This window comes from Festucalex cinctus, chromosome 3, assembly GCF_051991245.1.
Source record: "Festucalex cinctus isolate MCC-2025b chromosome 3, RoL_Fcin_1.0, whole genome shotgun sequence".
Classification (NCBI taxonomy): domain Eukaryota; kingdom Metazoa; phylum Chordata; class Actinopteri; order Syngnathiformes; family Syngnathidae; genus Festucalex; species Festucalex cinctus.
Window position 1 is genome coordinate 12,821,574 of NC_135413.1, and position 5,788 is coordinate 12,827,361.

General features: G+C 37.6%; 1 protein-coding gene across 3 annotated transcripts in view; it reads right to left on the reverse strand.

Moving 5' to 3' along the window:
* Positions 1-5,750: 5,750 nt before the first annotated feature.
* Positions 5,751-5,788, reverse strand: part of LOC144015677 (adenosine deaminase 2-A-like) — a 17,684-nt gene continuing 17,646 nt past the window's right edge. For all 3 annotated transcript variants that reach the window (XM_077515892.1, XM_077515895.1, XM_077515894.1), the window contains one exon: positions 5,751-5,788. This exon is cut by the window's right edge and continues 392 nt beyond it. The gene's annotated coding sequence lies outside the window, so the exon portion shown is untranslated.

The following is a 5,788-nucleotide window of genomic DNA, read 5'->3' on the forward strand; positions in this document are numbered from 1 at the left end:
CCTTCACTGGCAAACCAGCGAAATGACGACCTTAACACAAAAGAAACATTTTATTAAAGGTATATATATTTGAGTTGTCATTCTAGGTCGAGCAGCCAGTTGGCTCCGGCGTTGGTGTGGCTTCTCCCCGGTTCTTTTGAAGGCAATGTTGTACCTTGCTGGTCGCTGGTAGTATTGTACAATAAATGAAAATTGCAGTCGTCAGTAACAATACTATAACCACCAGTGCATGCAGTGAGCACCCAGGCTTGGGTAGGCAGGCAATTGAAACATACACACCAATTACAAATGTGTGCCGGCAGGCGAGTGTACAACATATCCTAGCGTGACCCTATTTTAATCGGGGTGAGAAAAAAAAAATAAAAAATAAAAAATAAATAATAATAATAAAAAATAAAAAAGACACTTGGGCCTAAAACTAATAATCTTAAAAATGATACTCTGTTTACCCCAAGATACATTCAAACTATTTTAATGCATGCCTCCTCTGTTTTGTTAGAAACAAAAATTACTTGACTAAAATGATTACGTGCATTTTCTGCCCGTAAACAAATTGGGATGAGCGAGGTTCGTGCCCTTCGCCTCCCTTGAGGCATCTCATCATTTCGCCGAGGACAATATTCGAACGCTAACTGATGTACGCAAATATGGGTCTGCCCGTCGCGATAAACACGATGCAGTGCACTCCGCCTCCCATTTGCCGCACAACGACAACCGGACAATTTCATTCATTAAAAAAAAAAACCCGTCCGAACGCCAGGAACGGATGTAATAAAGTGGACATCTCCCAGTAAAACAGTTTAATTCCTTACAAAATCAAGCTAGCAATAGCAATGTCAAACATCATGTAAAGTGAAACCATCCACAAAGCCAGTATTTCCTTTTGTAGCATTCTTTGTGAAAAGTGAGAATAATTCTCTTTCCCTTACTTTGCTGAAGATCTGGTAGCTAAGGCGTTGGTCTCCCATCCTTAAAAAGATGACGTTTTTCCTCAAAAGAAAGGTGTGAAAATAGTTTTTATATTTTCCAGAGTGGCGTCATCTTACCGGCGTACTGTGCACTAAGTGTGTTTTAAATTCACGAATGCAGTGTGCTAACGTATGTTCGCATAAGAATAATACAGCTACGTAAAAAAGCTGCGTAGCAATCTGCCTATTTACGTAAAGGACTTTTCTACTGGGAAACTGAGTACGCATGCGCCAACACACATCGCTACTCAGAAAGGGCTGCTGGAGGCATCGGAGGCGTGTGCCTTCAGCAAGAGAATTTTGCAGCATTTTTGCCTGCAGGCCAGAAGAAGTCATGAGTCCTTTTTAACTGAGCTATGAAACTCGCCAGATGTTGTCACTTTCAAATCTTAAAAATAATTTAAATCAATAGAAGAAGCCAATTCATTTTCGTTTGATTTCAGCCTTGGTCAGGCAGTGCCTACCTTGCCTGAACTGACCACACGTCACTGATAACTACAAACTGTAATAGTAGTAGTATTGATAATACTGTACTATAAGACATATCAATCAAAATAGTATAACCACATACAATGGGGTATATGCCACGGAAGAGGCAGGACTGTTTTTTGCACATCAGTTTGTTTCTGGTTCGGTTTGCGACGTGTGGGCTGTGTCAAAAATACTTGTGCTTCAGACTTTGTGCCCCTAGGTTGCGTGTTCGCAACACAGACCGGAAATAAATTGATGTGCAAAATCACGTCCCGCCTCTTCCGTGGCATATACCCCATAGTAGTAGTGAAAATGTACAATAAACATTGCAGTCATGTCATTGCAATTATTACCGCCACAAACAGTAGTGATAATACTGTACAATAAATGAAAGTAGTAGTTGTATTAGTACAGTTACAATTTTGTACCATTGGCAGTCACAGCACGAAGATAGATACAAAGTTTAAACGAGTTGCATCGATAAAAAACAAAGTAATGTTGCTAATTTTAGCATCTCGAATGCATAAAATAAGTGCCTTGTCAATCATATATTTATAAGCCACAGAAGATTAGCTACAAAAGGTACCAGTAAACAATTTTGTTTGCTGTTTTTATGTTGCTGGTAGGCCACTGACCACGTTCATTAATTTTTCATTACTTGAATACTCCATCGCTCAAAAATTCAGTTTTTACTTTTGAAAACGTTACGGTACAAAAAATGTATTTTTATTTAGAGAGCGCATTCACAGAGTCCAAAAGTGCTTTACAGAGCAAAGCACAACTACACATTAAAAATAAAATTACTATTAAAAAAAACAAAACATCACAAATCAACACAATTTAAAAATACATTTGAAAGAGGTAACTTACAAATTGACAGTTTTTCTTACCTCAAGTGAAATCTTCCTTTGTCAACCCGTGGCTGTTGCTTAAAGATCATGCACGTACACCAACGCACACCATGAACGAGCCTGACACAGATGCTGCAGTTACGCTTTGGGTCAGAGATGGCAGTCACGAGTAAAAAAAAAAAAAATGACAAACAGCACAATCATCCTTTAAATTCGTTAAACGTCCCTATAGATAAAAATCAACAACTTTTGTTCAATGCTTTGCCTATTAAGTACATTAGGATAGATACAGATACCAAAATGAATGCCTTCATTTCAAATCATCGGTAGGCTGTGTACTTAGTGTCGATCAGATTTCAAACCGAAAACAATTATTTTTTATTTAACCAGGATAGTCCCGTTAAGATTAAAAACCTCTTTTTCAAGGGGGTTCTGGACAAGAGGCAGCAAAACAGTTTACATTAACAGTTGCAAATAAAAGTTTCACTTACAATCACATAAAAATCATATAAAACAGTTACAAATCAATGAGGCCGCCTCAAGTGCTCTTAATCTGGATCTAAAATCGTTCAATGAAACAAGTTCTGTTAGTTTCTAGTCCTTTTGCAACATGTTCCATGCAGAAGGGGCAGAGAAAACAAAAGCCTTTTTGAAGCCTATTTGATGGCTAACATTACAGAATGGCAAAATGGCAAAAGATCACCACACAAAGCATAATACAAAATGACACAAACACTTCTGTGCATTTTTTGTTTTTAAACAGAGAACAGACCCGCGGTGTCAATGTCGACGAATAACGCCACAGCATGAATTACTAAACATGGCAGTTACCTAAAATAGAGAAGAGCCACCCAATTAGTAGACTGATGAGCAGACGCCGAAAAAGTCAAGAGGATGCCGACTGGGACACATTTCGCCTGCGAGTATTGGTCCTGTCAAAAGCAGCTCTCTTGACTCATAAGCTCTGCCCCTTCAAACATAATTGGTTCCAATATCATGTACACAAAATTCTCCTGGAGCAAGATTAAATGGGGTAAATCAAAGAAGAAAAAAATCATTCTACGGAAGTTACTGAGATTTGTTGACTTTGTAATTATGTCTAACACTATCACATAACGCTAGTTACTTATACATCAACTACTGTAAAAGAGTAATAACCATGTTGCAACACAACACTGTCCCCACCCTGAAACACGGGTATGCAAGAACAAGTTCATAGTTAAGCGGCTTCGAGATTTAAGAACAGCACACAGACAGAAAGTAAAGAGTTAAACTGGGTATGTAAATATGGAGGGTTAGTTAGTTAAAAACAAACAAATCCATTCATGTCATGGTGCCCTTTATTATTTTGAAGCAGCACACTAAAAGAGCACTGTGGCCTAGTAATTGCCAATGGGGGCTACGTGTCACAGGAGATCATCAGTTTTGCCTTGGGAAATGATCAGACCTCACTTCATGCGCCGAAAATCATCAATTATTTGGAACAAATAATGTCTTTGTTAACAGGGCTAATGGCGCTAGCCAGTTTGATGGCTTAAGCATAAATGCTTTATGGTGCCCCATCCCACCCCTGACAGAAACAATATGTAAGTATTTGGCAGTTTTGCTTTATATTATAAAATAACTTGTCAATATTATCTATCTATCCATCCATCCATCCATCCATTTTCTTAACCGCTTGCTTCTCTCAAGGGGCGCGGGGGGTGCTGGAGCCTATCCCCCCTGTCTTAGGGCAGTAGGCGGGGTACGCCCTGAACTGATTGCCAGCCAATTGCAGGAAACACAGAGACGAACAACCATCCACACACAAAAGCACACCTAGGGACAATTCGGAGCGCCCAATTAACCAGCCATGCATGTCTTTGGAATGTGGGAGGAGACCAGAGTGCCCGGAGATTCGGAGAAGACCCACGCAGATATGGGGCGAACATGCAAACTCCATCCAGGAAGGCCGGAGCCTGGACTTGACCTTTCGTTCTCAGTACTGGGAGGCGGACATGCTAACCAGTCAAACACCGTGCCGCCTTATCAATTTTAATGTTTCAAAAAACTTTCACAAAAATAGGAGATAAATAAGATTTTATAAAACACTAACAATGGCACCAAATACTGAAATAAAACAAAATATCTTAAAATAGAAAAACACCACTATTAACAAATATGGCAATAAACATAAATTAGGAACTTTAAATACATAAGCAGCAGTTGGTAGAGGCCCTACAAAGGCACGCGTCTCCTTTCCGTGCTGCAAAAACAGCTACATGTCATCAATATGACAATGAAATTTCTGAGCAATTTCCCCATTGATGCTGATGATTACCAGAGCAATTTATAATTAGGTTGCATCATAACTTTCAGGATTTATTTTCAAAAAATATATCTCTGTAATTATTGTATGTAATGAGCTCATTTCTTCACCAATGGGTTCCCTTGCATCGATAGATTGTACGATATTAATTTCATGATTTATTTTTTTTTTAAACCATGCAATATCATCTTTAACCACAGTGTGGCGCAGGAACTCAACTCAACTTAACTTTATTTATAAAGCGCCTTAAGAACAGGCGTTGCTGTATACAAAGTGCTGTACATAACAACCATGGAAGCAAAATATGTTATTAGGCCATAAAAGCAACAAAATCACGTCAAAATGTATTGATTTATTTTATACATTTTTTTTTTTATTATTATGCAGCACCTAGCAGTGGTGCCCACTGGGGGGACTGGATAAAAAAAATAAAATATTCTTCTTGGAAATAAATAAGTTTGCTCAAACTGAAGTGTTTTGTGACCATCTGGGCCCGCTCTTCATGAGCCTATATTGGATGAAATATATATATATATATATATATATATATATATATATATATATATATATAAAATTATACCTGATTATTTTGTCAAAAAAATAAATAAATAAAAAATTAAAATAAAAAAATACAAACTCACATGCCAGTAGCCACAATTTAAACCAAGAATTCTTGCCCAATATATATAATAATAATATAATAATACGCAGTAAGGCCTAGCGACCAACTAAATGTCAGAAATCTTTTTTGAGGCTACAACCAGTGGAGGACAGATAAAAATGATACCTTTAGCTGGTACTTGAAATGTCCTGATAAACGTTAACCTGTTTCAAAGCCACTGGCTGTGAGGAAAAGTAATAAAACAAAACAAAACCACAAATAGCCTTGTGACAAAGGGATGTGAAATCTCCTCTAAAAGTAGTCTAATAGATATGTTGTATGAATTTCTTGGCAGTTCAAGTATTTTTCTTGGAACCTACAGTAGCGTGCAAGTTTTCCTTCTAAGCTGTGTGGCTGGACCAGTGCACTACCTAGTAAAAAAAAAGAAAAAAAAGAAATAAAAATAGCCAAAAAACAAAATGAAAAACTGAAGCATATGGGGCAAAATGAATGGTACCGCCGTCTTCAGTGCAAAAAACTAATCTAGAAAATATATTTCGTCCTTGTATATTTTAATAATAACAATAAT